General features: G+C 45.8%; 1 protein-coding gene across 1 annotated transcript in view; it reads right to left on the bottom strand.

The window, feature by feature from the left end:
• The window catches only part of Tiam1 (T-cell lymphoma invasion and metastasis 1), a 373,652-nt gene that overhangs the window by 282,017 nt on the left and 73,106 nt on the right, over nt 1-18,529 (bottom strand). The window contains exon 2 of the mRNA XM_005375657.2: nt 7,686-7,738. The gene's annotated coding sequence lies outside the window, so the exon portion shown is untranslated. The remainder of the gene's footprint in view (nt 1-7,685; nt 7,739-18,529) is intronic.

Raw genomic sequence — 18,529 nt, forward strand, 5'->3', positions numbered from 1 at the left:
CGCTCAAGATGGATATGGTACAGACCCCCCCATGCAGGACGGGCCTCATCACCTGCGCCAGTCCATGGCATGATTGATAGCTGCGAGCTGAATATAAATCAGGCCAGGAGCAGCAGGCACGCCAGCCAAGCAAGCCAAAGGCACTGGGACGCAGGCCATCAATCAGACCTGCTCGGGTCTGATCCACTGGACCACAGGCAAAGCCAGCCAGGGGGACAGGAGGACTTGCTGACTCAGATGGCCAAACGCGCAAGTTTGATCTACTACATCACCTTCGTCATGAATTTTTTAAATTCAGATAACTCACCCACATCACTCTGGAAAAATCACATCTATATATTAGCGTACAGAGAAGCAAGCTAAGTCTACACGTGGCTGAGTAATCCAATTCAAGTGACCTTGAGGATTCCATCATTAAAAAAATGCATACCGGGCCTAAGTGGACCAGAGTCTGGAGTTGAGAGGAAGGAGCAAACACCCTGCTTGGCAGCAATGGGAGGGATACAACTGAGGACACTCTTTCCACAGGGACCTGGGGACCTAGGGACCTGCAAAGCTTGTCTTTAACACCAGACTTAAAAATGGACGAATTTGTCATGCTGGTTTTTATTGTAACTGGCAAAGAAGTTCATGATTTATTGCAGTTGATCAGCTTTCAATTTTTTAAAGAAATTTTTAAATTTTCCCCGTAGAAAAATCTTATACGATGGGTACTGAATCTCCACGTGCCTACAAACACCTTCAACTGCTCTCTCCTATTTCACTGGATTCTTTTTTAAAGAAAATCTCAAGCATCATATTATGTCATCCATAAATGCCAACAGATATTTGTAGAAGAGGACATTTTCTTAAATACAATCCTGTTTTATAGCTCCTCCTCCGATAAAATGCTCAATATCACACGCTAACCAGTTTCTAAATGTCACTGGCTTTTTCCTACCTCTCTCTCTCTCTCTCTCCCAGTACTGCACTTGGTTGATTTGATTCTCCAGTTCCTTTATCCAGAGATCCCTCCTTCCCCTCCCCAAGCTGCCAATGCTTTTCATACAGTTCTCCTGTCTAAGCTCCGTGCCATGCAGTTTATGGTATTTCTCCTTCCTCTTCTCCTAGTCTTTTCCCTCACCCTCTTTTCAAGAAACTGTTTGTTAACAAATCCTCAGGGAACCCACATAGTGGCCCTTTCTGATCAGACACAAGCAGGGAGCTCGATGAGGGAGGTAGAGGGGTGCACTTATCACAGCACCAACCATCCCAGAGGGCAGAAGTGTGAGAAAATTCCCCACGGCTGTTTGCTCAAAGGTAGCTCCAGATCCCTTCCAGCCAAGACCTTCTCCACCTGAGATTCTAAGTACCAAATGCAATGACTTAGCAAAGAACAACAGCCCCATAAGTCGGGGAGAAAAAAATGTTTCATAAATACAACAATGACAAAAAAGAAAAAAACCTGAGACCACAAATGCAGATTACACAACAAAACTTTAACCAGGTGGTGGTGCACACCTATAATTCCAGTACTCGGGAGGGTGAGGCAGGAGAATCACCGTAAATTCAAGGCCAGCCTAGGTTACAGAGTGAGTTCAAGGCCAGCCTGAACTACAGAGTGAGACCCTGTCTCAAAAAACAAAAAAAAAAAAAAAAAAGAAAAACAACAACAACAAAAAACGTCATGGACAAGTCTCAATTTGAATAACATGCTATGCCTCAAAGCACTTTCTTATAAGTTAGAAAGGGTTAACTATACTAACAGAAAAAAAAATTTTAATGGTCAGAAAGGTTAATGGCCAAATCTTGGGCACATGGATATTTCAATAAATCAGCTGTTCTCAATCAGAGCAGCATTACATCCCTTACAGCCCCCCACCAGGGGATACATGGCAATGTTTGGGAACAGTTTGGTTGTTGTAGCCAAGGGGCACACTGGAATCTATGGAGCAGGTGCCAAAGACATTGTTAAGCATCCTACAGTACTGACAGCTTATACTACAGAGAACTGTAGAACATCAACAGCTCTGAGACCAGGAAGTCCGCTTGTCCACAGTACCATGAAACTACACTGTGCCGGGGGCGCTGGAAGGCTCCTGAGAACTCAAACTGCAGGAGGACAGAGAACTGGTGTCATAAGCACCAACATTTGCAGTCTGACAAGAAAACTACTTTGGCTTAGTTTTGTTACCAAGTGCTATGGTCTGAATCTGAAATGTCCCCCATAGGCCATGGGCTAAAGTCTTGGCTGCCAGACAGTGGTGTTATTGGGAGACTGTGGAGTCAAGCTGGAGGAAGTAGGTCACTGAGGGCACACCCTCGAAGAGCACATCCTGTCCTGGCTTCCTTCTCCTCCTTCCTTTTCTTCTTCTTCTCCCCTTCCCTTCTCCCTTCTTCCCCTCCTCCTCCTTTTCCTCCTCCTTCTCCACCTCCACCTCCACCTCCTCCTCCTCCTTCTTCTTCTCCTCCTTCTTCTCTCTCTCTGTCTCTCACCCCTTCCTGGCTTCCATGAGGTGAGCATCTTTCTCCCCCCATACCCTCCTCTATGTTGTTTCTGCCTCACCACAGGCCTCAAAGCAATGGACCACCTGACCATAGATTGAAACCTCAACACCCATGAGCCAAAATAAACCCCTCCTCCTTTAAGTTTTTTTTCGCCATGACAGAAAACACACCAAGCTAGATCACATGCATGCAGTATGAGCACAAAATACAGTGAATGCTTATAAATTCAGAATATTTTATTACAGTAAAAAGACATATTGTAGCTTATCCCCCTCAAAATACTCTTCCTCATTTCAAACACACTTATCTCATTGTCTTGTCACTATCAGAAGCAGTTCTGTAAGTCTTCTTTCATAAGTGTCTTTAGTTGTGCTGTTATAGCTGCTTTAATGTCCTGAATCCATTCAAAACATTTACGTTTCATGGTTACTTTGACATTCGGGAAGTACATAGGGCTACATCTGGTGAATAAGGTGGACAAGAACACACTGTAATATTTTTATTTGACAAAAATCGCCATAATCTGTGGATTGAACAGGTGTGATCAGAAATTACAATGAATGTTGAGATTTTTAATTAATTGCAATAAAAGACACAGGGCCATTAATCACCCTCAAAACACCCTTGCTTTGAACACATGAGCATTACATGAATTACATGAGCATTCTTGGTGTCTTTTACTGTAATGAGTTTGTTAAAATTTAAATAGTCACTGTAATTTTTAATCACCCCTCCTACTTCTGCATCTGCACTCTTCCCTTGACACAGCCCTCTTGGAAAACCATACCTACCCACACCCAATTTAAAGAGTGACTGCGTCCCAGGGCTGGGTGACAGTGCTTGGATGGCACCAGCACCCTTGGGAGCCTTTCATTCCAATGGGAGTGCCAATCAGAAACAGTTCTAGTGGCTGCGAGCGCTATGATGAGACAGGAGGGTGACAGGGTGGAACAGGCTGTGTGTGGAGGGGCTGCTGTTTCAGTTTCCATTCTTGGGAGATTTGTCACAGAGGTGACCATTGAGCTGAGGCCTGAAAGGCTGGCCAGGCGGGGTTTGGTGGGAAGAGCTCTCATGCAACAGAGGTGGCCCAAGGTGGGAGCCACTGGCTGACTCTAACCCCACACAGGTGTCTGAAGGGTCCTGAACTAGGAAGGGTGAAGGTGAGAGAGGTGGGAGCAAGCCACTCAGGCCTTGTGAGTTCAGACGGGAAGTTCAGACAGGAAGTCTGGTTTTCAAACCAACCAACAGTGAAGGGAGCCACCGGAAGGTCCCAGCCAGTAATGTGCTTTGATTGCTATTTAGAGCTCACTAGCCACTCTGTGAGGAATGGGCATCCTGCAGAGGAGAAAAAGAAAGCCAGTAGAGAGGCAACTACATTAAGAATGTGAGCAAAAATCAAAACCACCCCAAAAAGAGGAAGATTTGCCATTGATAAAAATATTCTAAAGAACAATCTGCAGATTCTAAAAGCTATTTTTTTAAAAAGAAGCCCCAAATGGTTAAGCAGCTGCCTCTCCCTCATATGGATACGGGGCAGTGCCGCTGTCACACACCCACCCCCGGTCCACATGGCTCCCAAGTGGCTGCGACTTCACTCTGGTCAGAGGTGATCTCCCCCATGGCCCAGGGCTGAGCCAGGTGCCCACCAGGCGGCGGTGAAGAGCACCCGCCACACCGACCCCAGCCCTGAGAGAGAGCCCGGATGTAAGAGGAGCTCTTAAACCAAGGCACCAGTTACTGAATGTAAGCCGCAACCTCCCGGCACGTTCTCGCTCGGGATTTGCGTTTGTGTTCTTGAGTGTGATGATCTCCCAATCTTTAAGGAGTCAACTGGAGCCAGGATGAGAGAGAGCAAACAAACCCGAGGCTCCATTCTTTTCGTTCCTTCTCTCCAGAGCGCATTTCCTCTGACCCACTACTGGCCCTCAGAGCTAGACCCACTGCGCCAGGTCAGGGTGTGAACCTAGAAGAGGAGCCAAGGAGGCTCCCAAGCCCGATTTAAGCTACAAGCCCCAGGCCAATCTGACCCCTGAGCAAAAGGGGCCTTCACCTGTCAGCCCCAGAAAGCACGCCTCAGTGTGGAGAAGGCACCACCGCTAACCAAGATCCCTCCTCTCCTCTTCCCTGACAAGTCGGAGGCATTCACAGGCGGCTGGCAGGGCGCTGAAGGACCTATCCTTCCCCTCTGTCTCTCCCTCTCCCCAGCAAGAAAACAAAATCTAAGGCAGGTGGCAAGAAGTGCTACAGGAAGAACTAATTCAGACATCATCAGAGGTCCCCTCTCCGCCCAAACCGAAGCTTCACACTTCAAAGAAAGACTGTTAATTACACATTATGATACCAATTATACCTGAATGCATTATGAAATGGAGTCTTTGCTAAGCAATTTTACTGTTTTAATTCTTCTCTTCCACCATTTTTAATAATTACCCTCCAGTTTTTTATTATGTTAAAATGCAATTAAGAAAGAACAGTCGTTTATATTTTAAATTTATTTCAACTATTTTTTTACATCAAGAATTCCACAGACATCCATAAAAATGCAGCATGCAATATAGGGAAAAGACAAAAGGATAGATAAAATTATCTGAGTTCCTTTTAGGGGGAAAATGAAACTCTACTTATTTTGAAAACCCTTAGCATCAGACATTAAAAGGATAGAAAATTCCTGATCAAAGGCAAAATAAACCACATACTAGCACATTCATATGGAAGAGAAAGCCTTATATCATCTAAGGGAGAGGCTTTGACAAATGCTGAATTTCAGGATTGCTAACATTCAAAGTTAAAATGACGCCAATATTGAATGTGAGCCTGGCTTTGCTGAATTACATTTCTTTCCAAATATAGTTGGCCCTTCATGTCGGTTATTTGGTAAGCACATGTGGATTGGAAATATAGTTAGCCTGGGGCTGGGGATATACTCAGCAGCATAAGCGCCTGCCTGGCAAGCACAAGGTCCTGAGTTCTATACCCAGTACCAAAAAAAAAAAAAAGAAATATGGTTAGCCTTCACTGATTGTATCTGTACTGAAAACATGCCTCATTTTTATTCTTGACATTCTTCCCTAAACAATGCACATCATTTACATTGTACTAAATATTAGAAGCAATCTAGAGATGACATGAAGTGTACATACAGTGAGGAGGATGTACGTAAGTTATACGTAAACACCACATCTGTTTACAAAAAGGATTTACAAATTCTTGGATGTGACTGTCCATGGGGGGCCCTGGGACCCATTCCACACAGATACCAAAGGAGAACTGTCTAAGGATAATGTTATCTAACATGTAGGGAAAAAATGAATAAGGAAAATCCAATTATTTTCACAGTTTCAAGCCATAACTTTTAAGCCCCAAATTTCATATCTGCACATACCAAGGCTGAATGGTATTTCAGTGCGTCAAGTATTTTTGTGTAAGCCTTATGTTTATAGATTTCTACAACCACAGCTTACCCTCAAGCCCACAGGTCAGCAAACTTTTAGTTTAAGAAAGGGTCAAAGAGTAAGTATTTCAGTCTTTGTGGAGTAATATGTTGTCTATCACTACTACAATATCACTATGTCATTAAAGCCAGTGATAATACTTCAACAGTTGAATGTGGCTGGGTGCCAATAAACTTTAGGACTGTAACAGCTCCATGTAAATGCAGTGGTCTCTATTTTGGCCCAAAGACTGCCAAAAGGAGGGGTGAAGGAGAAGCACCCTGAGCACCCTCCTATAAGAAAACAACAGGAATAAGCAACAAGACCCAGGTGGTCTGAATCTACCCATGAAGGCACTAAGCATAGCCTGCCACACCAAGGAGAACCCTTCTGAGACCAAAGCCAAGTCAAGACATACCAGTAGGCATCATTTCTCAACACCCACAGTTCTTAGGATGCAAGTGTTTTTCCCTCATGCTTCCACTCTAAAATAGGGTTTGTCTTGTGAACTGCCATCCACAAGAGGTTCCAACATGACCTCTTCAAATGGTTGGGCACATAGCCTTGTGGGGAGCTGATAGTGGCAGCATTAGGGGTGCAGGAGGTAACTGGTCTACCAGAGGAAAATTCTACCCAGTGATTCATAAACCACTCAAGAATAAATAGCTCATTAGATAAACTTTCCCACTCCCACACTTGAACTCCTACCAGCTGAATGGCAAGGAAGGGCGCAGGGCAACAGAAATCAACCACTGTCACCTCTGATCATCAAATACCTGTGGCCTTTCCCGCTCCCTGACTGCTCTTCCTCTCATTCTGCACCCCCATGCAGAGCAAATCCTGTCAACTTTTCCTTCAAACCAAACCCACAATCTGTCTGCTTCTCACCAGCACTGTCCCTAGTACCCCAGACATGGTCCTAAATGTTCTTCTGGATTTTGACCTTACCTGCCCCTCTAGTATAATCTTATCTTAAAAAAGCAGTAAGATCACGTCCATCCAGTGGCCCCCAAAACCCCACAATGGCCTTCCAGTGCCATGGATTCCAAGACACTCCTCCATAGCATCCCTCCCTTAGCTTTTCTGGCTCTGCCATATTTAAACTTGAATCTGGCCAAGTCATTGGCACAGAAGGAACACAGCGGCCTTGAAACATGTGAAAGGACAACCCGAGGATGTCGGCAGCAAAATCTACACTGCACAGAACTCCATGGGATGGAAGATCAGCCTCCTGACCACAGGTACTACAAGCAAGAACAGGAGAGGGCAGGGAACCTACACACAAAACGAGACTCAGAGACAGTGGATGCGAAGCAGCAGCATGTGGATATTTGTTCAGATCCTTTCTCTGATCACCCCAAAGTATTTTAACCAACTGTGAGAAACTAATGAGGAGAAGGCCAGGGAAAGCTGAACATAAATATTCGGTGACATTCAGACATGAATTATTGTTCGCTTTTACATGCTGTTGATGTTGAATAAAAAGAATGCTTATCTTTTTAGAGTCACAGTGAAATATTTAGGAATGAATCTGATTTCCTCAAACCCACACCCTTCTGTTTGTCAGTCAAACATACAGATCTTTTGGATCCTGCAGAAGTCAGTGCTTCCCAAAGGTACCCATGAATGATGTGAGAATCAATAGACACTAGGGACAGATTGGAGACTGTATGTATATAAATGAAAAGTAAACTTATCTATATCCCACAGCATCCCTAGAAAGTCATTTGATGCACACAATAAGGCAGATAGGATAGTGTGACTTACCACACGGAAGTCAGGCTTCTGACAGTGTTAACATCTGGAACGCAGCCATCAGTCTGGAAGTGTAAAAGAAGAGACTTCTAAGTGACAAATAATGCTCACAGGGGCTGGGGATATAGCTCAGGGGCATAAGCGCCTGCCTGGCAGGTGCAAGGTTGTGAGTTCGATCCCTGGTACTGCAAAAAAAACTAAAAATAAAAATATTATGCTCACAAAGTCCATGCATTTTATTCCATAGGCAAAAAAAGGGGGACACCACTTACAAAACTGGATCAGTAGATGCAGCAAACCAGCCAGAGCTTAACAGCAGAAGAAAGAACCAAGCAGAGCAGACTAGTCCAGGACTCGGAATAAAGAGTCCACATACTTCCAAAACCAAGTTTCAACCCCTCAGTGTCACCTTCTACAGTAGCGATATCCCTAAGTCAGCAGCACAGTTCAGCCAGACTTAGAATCCTGTCAAATCAAGGAAAAGCCAGGTGCAGTGACGACACCTGTAGTCCTGGCTACTTAGGTGGCTGAAGAAGAAGGACTGCTTGAGCCTGGGAGTTTGGGACAGGCTGGGCAACATGATAAGATCCCATTTCCTTAAAAACAACAACCACAAGAACAATACAGGGCTGGGCGTGGTGATGCATGCCTGTAATCCCAGCACTCGGGAGGTGGAGGCAAGAGGATCGTTGTGAGTTCGAGACCAGCCTGGGCTACAAAGTGAGCTCAAGGCCAGCCTGAACTGCATAGTGAGACCCTGTCTCAAAAATACAAAAAAAAAAAAAAAAAAAGAGTAATACAGATGCATTTTTATTAAGATGGTTGAAATGTTTAGAGTTAATTTATCCCCTTAAGTGAAGAGGGAACAAGTTTCAGAGAAAGGCAGGGTTAGGAGGACTAAGTAAAAGTGAAGGCAAGGCTTCTTAACAATGAGACACAGCCCACAAGGGTGTGAAGAGGGAGCCGCCAGCAGCTCTCAATGCTGGAAGAGGAGACAAGGTCCTGGAACACGTCAAACAATCCACGGCTTTTGGTGGTACACACCTGTAATCCCAGCACGTGGGAGGCTGAGGCAGGAGGATTGTTACGAGTTCGAGAGACCAGCCTGGGCTACAAAGTGAACTCAAGGCCAGCCTCAACTGCATAGTGAGACACTGTCTCAAAAAGACAAAAAAAAAAAAAAAAAATCCATGGCTTTCTGGTAGGTCATGTTAAAGGACAAAAAAAAAGTTATTTGAACGCTTTTCCTTATTTTGTTTATGTGTTTGATTTTTGATAAAGGGCCATGTTACATTGCCCAGGGTTGGCTTCGAATCTGTGATTCTTCGGCCTCACTCAGTCTCCCCAGCCCCTGGGGTTATAGGTGTGTGCCTCTGCACCCAGTTTTGTAGAAAGGTAAAGCAGACTTTATTCAGGACCACTGCAAGAGGTCACCGTCAAGGCTACTGGCACAGAAGAGAGGTCATTCTCAACTCAAAAAGTGGAAGAGACATCTGGAAGTTTAGAGACTATTAGCAGAGTGAGGGTCGGGGGTGGAAATTTATGGAGAGGAAATAGTAAAGTTAAAGGGGTTCTTGCTGATGACAGGCCAGGAACTTAGACAGCAAAGGGAGGGGATGAGTAATGTGATCAGATGCTGGAAGTGATCAGGTATCTGATCAGGATTCTGATCGGGTCAGGATTCTCACTCACCAGGCCTGGGCCTGGTTAGAAAGAGAGCTCCAGTCCGGTCAAGGAGAGTCTCTGTGGATAACATCCTCCAGAGGATGTGTGGGGCTCTTTATTCCTAGAAGGGGTGCCCAAGGCCCAGAGAAGTGCCAGCAGGAGCGGGGAGCAGAAGGGAGGCCGCCCACCCCGCAGCTCAGCATGCCAGTCACACCCCGTGGCGTGTGCCGCACACTGCAGAACGCTTAGTGATTTCTCAGTTCCTCCCCCACATATAATTTCCCTGTTTTGCAAAATCCAGAAACGCCCATTTCTACACATCGAGCCACCATACAATAAGGAGAACGACCCTGTGAGCACGATGCCATGGGAACAGTTTATCTACAACTCCCTGTGATGCTGACGCAGATCGGATCATCACGAGGAGGCACAAGGAAGTCTTTTCAAAGTGGCTTTATAATGACAAGCACCAGGGGAAAAAAAAAAAAAAAACGAAAAGACTGGATTTAAAAGCAGCTTACAAAAAACAGGAAGCTTTCCATCGGTAACAGAATTACGAAACTTCCCTCGCACAAGCTAAGCAATTTCCAGCAATGCCCAAACCCCAGGGAGAGCATTTCAGGATGACCAAGCTGCCCTCCCTGTGCCCTTAAATGTGCCAGCCACTCTCTGGATAGGAATTATTTAAGAATCCAGAAGGGCAATGTGCTAAATATTCCCGGCTGCCCTTCACATGACATTCCAGCTTCTCCCACGGTGCCCAAGTGGCCCTTCCTGGCCCCGTGGAAGAGGACAGAGAAGGCATGAGCACTGGTCCCCTCCATGACCCCTTGGGGTCCCCTGGGGCCTGTCCATCACAGCTCACAGTCACCTGCTGTCTTCAGCTCTGGGGATGGAGGGGCTCCTTCTACTCGGGACCTCATTCCCCCTTTCTGCTTTTCTTAGTCCTGCAGCACACCTTGCCCCGTCCTCTAGTCACCTGCTGGAGCATGCTGTGACTTCCTGCCGGCTCGTGTGGACCCCAATTTTCAAGGCAGGCTTCATGGTCAGCGTGCAGGGGCGAGGCACGGGGGGAGGTCCAAGGAGGCTCGGAGGGTAAGGGTTTCCATGAAAGGCCAGAAATTCTATACAGAAAGTTGTACACGTGTGCATTTTTCTGAGATGAGAAACCCACAAAGGGAAAGATGAAAAATTTCACTGGATTCCCAAAAGTTGGCCGAAAACTGTTAACAGGCAATGCTGCGAGAGAAACAGGGCTCAGAAAGGACCACAGTGTCCCCAGGGGAAGAGGGGCGCACAACAGAAGACGGGCACCCACGTCCTCCCCTACGCAGGACCACAACCACCTCCCTGGTGCCGGCCGCCACCCACCCAAGCAGGCAGCTGGGATGGTACGGTCCTGCGAGTGGCTCCTGCAGCTCCCCCCCGACACTCAGATGACATTTGAAAAGCTCTCAGCTCAGCAGGTGTTCAGATGCACAGGCACTAGCAAAACAGTTCAGGCCTGAGGGGAGATCGCACCCTGCTCTGAAAACCTCCAGGCTGCTGACACACAGAAGGGCATCCAGAAGGGGAAAAATAGCCCGGAGACTGCCAAATAACAGAGCTGACCATGTAGGAAATGTCCAGGTGGGCCCAAAGCAGATGACCTCCGCAAGGGCCGCAGTGAGCCCTCGCAGGCACGTGGCCCTGGTGCCCGGATCTGCCCTGCACCTGCTGGGGGACAGACGCAGGGTAAGTGGCTCACCCTCCCTGGGCTGCCGCTTGGCCCTTGGCAATGCGGAGATGATCATTCAGCACGAACCTCCGAGGGCTGCTGAGGGCTCCACAAGCGACCAGGGGTCCTGCCCACCCCCCAGCCCCAGTGAACACCTACCCAGTCTGTGCTCTGATCTGTATCAGAGCATTTCTCGTTTCCTTTACTGCTGGCGCGGCCAGATACAAACAAACAGAAGGCGACAAGAGACTGGTGCCACAAGGGAGTGACAGAGCCTCCAAGCCACCTGCTGTGTCACCGCCCTACGTTTCTGTCCTTTTCCCAGCCCTGAAGTAGACGGCCACTGTTGGTTAAGAGCCCTGCAGGGCACTGAGCAGGCGGCCTTGGGCAAACTCTATCATCGATCTGTAAGTCAGTTTGCACATCCACCCAACAGGTATAATTGTAAGCGCAATGCCTATCTTCCTGTGGGGATTAAATAAATCAATGCAAAACTCTGAGACTAGTGTCCAGCGGGCAGGGAAAAGCTCGATAAATGCAAGAGGTCATATTGCCCAGCACATTTCAGCTAATTTCCAAGGGCCATTAACAAAGAGACCTCTGTGTTCCAAAGAACAGCCAAGTACTGGCACCAGCTGCCCACGAGGCAACTACCGCGTGGCCTTGATCCCGAGATGTGCTGCGTATTTTAATGTTCCTAAAATTACAGCGGACACCACAGTCCACACGGATCTTCTCATCTGGTAAATGGGGATAATAACAGCATCGAGATAATGGGATTGGTGGCCGATGAGAGTGAATATATGCAAAATGCTCGGAACAAGGCTTGGCTTGGCTTCCATCCCAAACTGTTTCTCAGTGCGTATTTTTATCATGATGATAGTGATTGATCGGAGCCACTGCAGGCTTTCCCACACCAGCCAAATTCAAAACTCTTCTGCACCCCTCACTTGACCCAGGAATCACTCAGTGGACGCTGGTATCAAAGATGCTGTGGTCTGTGGCTGTGAATCAATAGAAAGATGGTACAAAAATCTGGCATTTGCTGGAATTTTACCATTCTGGTGGCTTCCTAGAACTAGTGGCTTCCACAACATTATTTAAAAGTTGCTGAGTTGCAGCCTACTGGATCCACAGTAGGTCCTGGGCTTGTTTAAGATTTTGTTTTCCAGGGTCTGGGGATTTAGCTCAGCAGCACAGCACCTGCCTGGCAAGCACAAGGTCATGAGTTTGATTCCCGGTACCAGAAAAAAAAACCAAAACAATTCAAAAATTTTTTTAAAAATTAAAAAATTAAAAAAGATTTTGTTTTCCTCACAGAATAATTGGCAGGTCAGTAGGTTGGCTTTTTAGTGACCCCTGCCGAACAGCTGGTTTCCCATCATCTTGGTGAGAGGACACCAAGGCACCATGGGAGATAAATCTTCAGAAGGGAAGCATGAGGAAGCCAACCAGAAGTGGAGAAAAGGTAGCAAAGAAGGCATTGAGCAGAGCCAAAGAACAATGGCGGAGCCAAGAAGAGAGGCCACGAGTGACCAACAGTCTCCTTTGTCCATAACAAAGTCCAACATTCCAGGAAACCGCTACAAGCTGAGTATTCCTTATCCAAAATGCTTGGGATCAAAAGTGCTTTGGATTTGAGATTTTCTTTTCAGATTCTGGAATATTTGCGAATACATAATGAGACAGCTTGGGGATGGGATCTGAGTCTAAACAAAACGTTCCTGTATGTTTCATATATACAACGTTTGAAGAGAATTTCTATACTACATTAAATAATTCTGTACACGAAACAAGTGTCACGATGTAGACTTCACTCCGACATCATGTCCATACCCAGAAAGTTTCAACTTTTGGTGTATTTGGATTTTGGATTTTCAAATTAAGGTTGCTCAATCTCTATCTTCCTTTCCTTTGTCACTGTAGCTGCTTTCTTGCTACACTGAAGAGTTGGAGAATAGTAAACAAGGTGTGATAGTTAATCTTGTCAACATGACTGGATTAAGAGACAGCTCGTGAGTGAAGCACACTCCCGGGTATGTCTGGGTGGGTCACGGGGGAGTGACTTGGGTACTGTATCTGACCCTTCACCCCTTCTTTGCTCTTCCCCTATTCTGTTTCCCAGATGCCATGAGTTGAGCAGTTTCGGTTGGCCATGCCCTTCCATCATGCTGTTTCTGCATTGCGGGTAGCTACCATGGACTGAACCTCTGAAACCCGAAGCCAGAATAAGCCTTTTCTCCTTTAAGTTGCAGGATTTTGTCCAGCAATAAAAAGCTGACCAATAATCAACGGTACCCTCTGTGAAAGGTAGATCCCTGAAGACACGGGCTCTGGGTCAGACCATCCAGATCTAAATCTTGATTCCCTCAACTGTTAGCCATTTGACCTTGGGCCAGTCCCCCAACCACTCTATGCCTCAGTTTCCACATCTGTAGAAGGCAATTAATACATGTAAAGCTCTTTGGGAAAGTATTGGGCACACAACATGCTCCCACAAACCTTCACTCAACCCTCTCCCACAATGCCTGCACCCCAGCAGCCCTGCAAACAGGGGAAAGTGGCTTTTGTGGAAATGTGTGGGGAGGGGTGGGGAGGAAGGAAAGGGGTCTCTTCCAGCTTGTGGCAGCAGTGAAGTAGAAAGGGAACTGGAGACCAACAGAATCAGGTTCAAATCTCACCCACTCCCTAAAGTATAAATAAAGAACAAAACAGAAGGTAGTAGGACGTAGGGAGATCTCTTTCAATGGGAAGGGGACCAAGAGACGAAAAGAGCAGGGAGGGATGGGAAAAAAGAATTCAGATGTGCCATCTACACGTACCAACTCCCCACAATGAATGTCATCTTTATGTACCACAAACACACTGATAAAAAAAATCAAAGCCTAGTATTCTGATAGTCTCTAAACCTCATCTTCCTCCCCAGCAATTTAGCAGAATTGTTGTAAGAAATAAAAACACATCATGTAGGCATTAAATAAATGCTACTCTTCCACATCTCTTTCTCTTCTTCAAGGTAGAAAAAATGGCATTAAAGGAAAGACTGGATTCTCACAACTCCCAGGAAAGCGTCCCCACCCCCATCAAAGGCTCTGGGCACCCAGAGATGTCAGGACTAGTGATGATCTTCTACCTCACGGGAGAGATGGCAGCCCATACCCCCGGAGCATGCTCAGATCTGCTCAGATCTTCCAGCACGAAGATGTCACTCATTTTCCACCAAAAACCCAGGGAGCAAAAGCCACAGTCAATAAACCCAGCAGAAAAGGGGTAAAAAAAATAACAATAATAAAAGGCTAGAATTTTGTGTCCTGCTCTGCAATGGCAGACTGCAACCCTAAGTTATGGGGAGCGCTGGACAGCTACTTCAAGAGGCGCCGGCTGCATCGGTAGGAAAGCCAGGGGTGGTTGTTTTCATATAATCGGCTGGAGGAAACAGTGTGGATAAATGTCAAACACAATGCCTAGAGCGGCTGCAACAGTGCTTGCTTACACAGCCCTTTCCTTCCTCCGACAGATGATAAAACATCAGCACTTCTGAATATAAATCATCTTCAATTAAGACGTTTCTGTGGGAAAGATCTTTTGGCAGGACCAACGAAATATCTGCCACTGTTCTCCGACTTGGATCTCTCAAGGTTGGCAGGGCGATTTATTTTTGTTGATTAAACAAAATACAAATGGAAAGGGCCTAAAAATTGATTGGCCAATTAAACTCAATGACCCTCCGCAATGAAATGTGCATTATTAGCTTTGCCAGAGTTATAAAAATGCCTCCTAGCTTCACTGCAGCTTTCGTGATTTACACCATTGATATTTGTGCTGACAGAAAGATTAAGTGAGGACGGGATTATGCAAAATTCGGCTTTTTTTTTTTTTTTTTTGCTGGAATGGAAGAAAGAGGAATGATGAAGGGCCTGGGCCATTTCAGGAGGAACACAGGCTCTGTCTATATTGCGAGCGTAAGTCCTGAAAGAATGATTTGGCTTGAGGGAGGGAGCTACTGCCGCTCATTGTGCGCCCTTGTTCTCAGTAAATTGCAGACTCACTAACAGGGGCCAATTTGTGGAAATGACAACAACGGTAAATATCCAGATTCTTCATTTTCTCTCTCCGCTTTCCAAGGGGATGAGTGTCCAGGACAGGCAGCCAGAACAAGTGACGGGTATCCAATGCTTCCGCAAACTGGATCCATACAGAAAGAGCACCATAAGCCTATTTCAGTGCAAAACAAACTTCTCCCGTCACTGTTGCTGTGAGGTCAAGACTACAACCACAATAAGTTCACTTGTGATAGCCATAAACCTGGGGTAGCCCAAGGCCAACACCTTCCGGTGGTCAGAGCACGAGCGTGGCAGGCTGCTACACATCTTTAAACTTGATTGTACATAATTGTTAATCACTGACCCATTCTCCAACCCTCCTAGGCTGGAACACGTTGCTAGGCAACCAATTTTGCTCTAGATACTTTCAGAAAGCTAGTGAAGCAACAACCAAGTGTCAACCAAGTAAACACTAACCGTGAGAGACAGGGCCAAATAAATAAGGGATGCCCAGCGCCGTAGAGCGCACTCACCCCACGTCCTGTCCTAATTCCCCTCCCTCCCAGCCGAGCAATATGCTATTTTACACTGAACTGGATGGAACTGACCTTTTGGCAGTGAATTGCAATGTGGCAATTCACTTGGTTCAACCTATTAACTGAAAAGAGGAAGGTTTCCATAGACTTCAAACAGAGGAACTACTTTCCTCCACTAGCATAATCACAACTGTGCTTTGCATCCATAACATCTCATTTACCTAGGCCACCCATTGTCTGCAATTCCTTTTATAAGAAACAGTTGTGAAAGGCAACCCGCTTGCAAATGCCTAAATAAGAAGCTGTGTTTATTTTTTCCATTTTAGCCCATTACAAACTGATCTGAAGATGGCTTCTGCAATATCCTCAAATTCCCAGCCCTCCGGAGTACTCAGCTCCACTGGGCATAGAACTAAAATTATTGTTCTAATTTAAGACGAGGAACACCAGAGAATATCCTGAAGATGACACAGAACTGCCAAGTAGATGAGAGACGTGCGCTTAGGGGGAAAGAGTGCAGAAGCCAGGAAGGTTGGTATCATGGACCACGACGCTATTCCTGGGAAGAAAGTGAAATCTAAAGACTTCCCATGGCCAAGTCCAAGACAGCCAAGAATGCCACAGGAAAGAAACACAATGGTCCTAAGTTAGTTCACAGAATATCTCCAGAAGGTCTTTACAGTCTCTGTTGGGAGTCCTGAATAATGACCAGCTTCCGCAGTGCATACGGATAGATGATTAATCTCATTAAGAAAGAATTGGTAAAAACTAGCAGGGAAGTGGGTGCTCGCCGTGAAGTTCATGGTTAGATTTCTGGCCTTTTGGAACAGGTTTGAATACCTACACAATTATAATTTTCTAGCTACCATAATCAATTTTACCTAGGATTAGTGAGCAAGAATGTATAAACCAAACACAAGTAAACTTTACACTTGGTAAATGGCAAATGGTCTGAGAAAGCAATAGAAAGTCTATTCATGCCTGCATGAGTCCTATTAAAATATAACCAGGCTTTTTTAAAGATCAGATTTGCTTTATTGCGTATGTGTAATTAAAGAGCCCCCCCCCCACAAAATCAAACAGTCAAGAAGCATATAAAGCTAAAAAGGAATTTTTTCTTCTACCTGTGGCTTCACTTACTTTTGGTCCCGAGAGGTAACCAGTAATGTATTTGCAACCACAAAAGCGGCACCCTCCCGCACACGCTGCCACTCACTCAGAAGCTGGTTTTAAGGGGAGTCCTCTGAAGCACTGAATATTCACCATCCAACTGGCCCATGGTTTCAAAGTAAAGCTTTTTAGTGAGACCCATCCTCCTTCTGAGTTTACAATTCATAGACCACCAAAAGTATGATTCATTATTCATCTCCTCAAAGTGCTGAGGCACAGCACTAGAAGCCCAAGAATGGAGGAAGAAACGCCAACCCCACAGATATATCCAAGGAAACACAGCTGTAATGGTTGATTGACCGTGTCAATCAACTTGAGAATTTTAGAAGCTTAACTAATTCTACACCCTAGGGTGTAGAGGACCCACCTTACGGCAGCTCATCGCCTGGACAGTATAGAGGGGAAATGAGGAAGGATGGACTGGCTGCTGCTCTTCGGAGGAGCTCCAGTCTTTGCCCTCAGCTTGGACATCATCTCCTGGCTTATAGTGCAGACTCTTCAGCTCCCACCGAGGACCCTTCAGCATTCTGGCGCAGACCCTTCAGCTTTCCACCACAGACCCATCAGCCTCCTGATATGGACTCGCACGGGACACTGCAGTGAGCTCCAGACCTTGGACTGAATCTTTCAGTCTCCAATATGCAGACAACCTCTGCACGCTTCCTCCTCCGACTCTGCGGCTGACCGTGGGAAGTCAATCTTATGTTCTTATACATTTGCATATCTTGTGTGATATCTGTTTCTCTAGGAAAACACTGACTGATACAACAGCCCAGCACAAGTGGCCCCTGGGCACCACAAATGGGAAGATACACTGGGGTTCCAAAAGAGAGAGCTCGGTGTCACACACGCAAACATGAGATAAACGAAATCCAGAAATACCAAAGGCTAAATAAATATCAAAAGCCACTGCTAAATTAGATTCTGAAGCTCACTGCTACATGCTGGAAGAAGAATGTCAATTTCAACAGGGACATTTAAACTACCTGCAAAGGACATTGTGAGCCTGCTGGGAACCCACAACTACTGAGACAAGAAATAACAAAAGCACCTTCGTGCGCACTGGGATTGTGGGGTGTGCAAGCGGATTCCACACGGCTCCACCTCAGGAATTTTTTTTTTTTTTTTGGTTTTTCTCCAATACCAGGAATCGAACTCACGACCTTGCGCTTGCCAGGCAGTCGCTGTGCCGCTGAGCTAAATCCCCAGCCCCCACCTCGGGAATTATTAAGACTTGTTAGAGCCAGTATTTTCCTGACTTTAAGGAAGCAGCTACAAACTCAAATTCTGAAGACCGCAGTCCTAACCTCAGGCCAACAGACAGATTTTAGGGAGAGCTGGAGCCACAGCTTAATGGTAGATGACTTGCCCAGAAAGTTCCTGGACATGGGTTTGACCCCCAGCACCAGAAAAAAAAAAAAAAGAAAAAGAAAAAGAAAGACTTTAAGAAACTTTTGCCCTCTCTGCCTGCAGATAACAGTTTTGTTTATAAAAGGAGAAGACTTGGCTAAAAGAACTCTAAAATCTGTAACATAATTATTCTTATGATTCTGTTTAGTTAAAACTACATGGATAGCTGGGTGTAGTGGCACATGCCTGTAATCCCAACACTTGGGAGGCTGAGGCAGGAGGATTTCTGTGAGTTCAAGGCCAGCCTGAACTGCATAGTGAAACCCTGATTCAAAAAGACCATGAAAAAAAAAAAAAAAAAAAATACATGGAGAT

The sequence above is a fragment of the Chinchilla lanigera genome, unplaced genomic scaffold (genome assembly GCF_000276665.1).
Source record: "Chinchilla lanigera isolate Chin_1 unplaced genomic scaffold, ChiLan1.0 scaffold00006, whole genome shotgun sequence".
Classification (NCBI taxonomy): domain Eukaryota; kingdom Metazoa; phylum Chordata; class Mammalia; order Rodentia; family Chinchillidae; genus Chinchilla; species Chinchilla lanigera.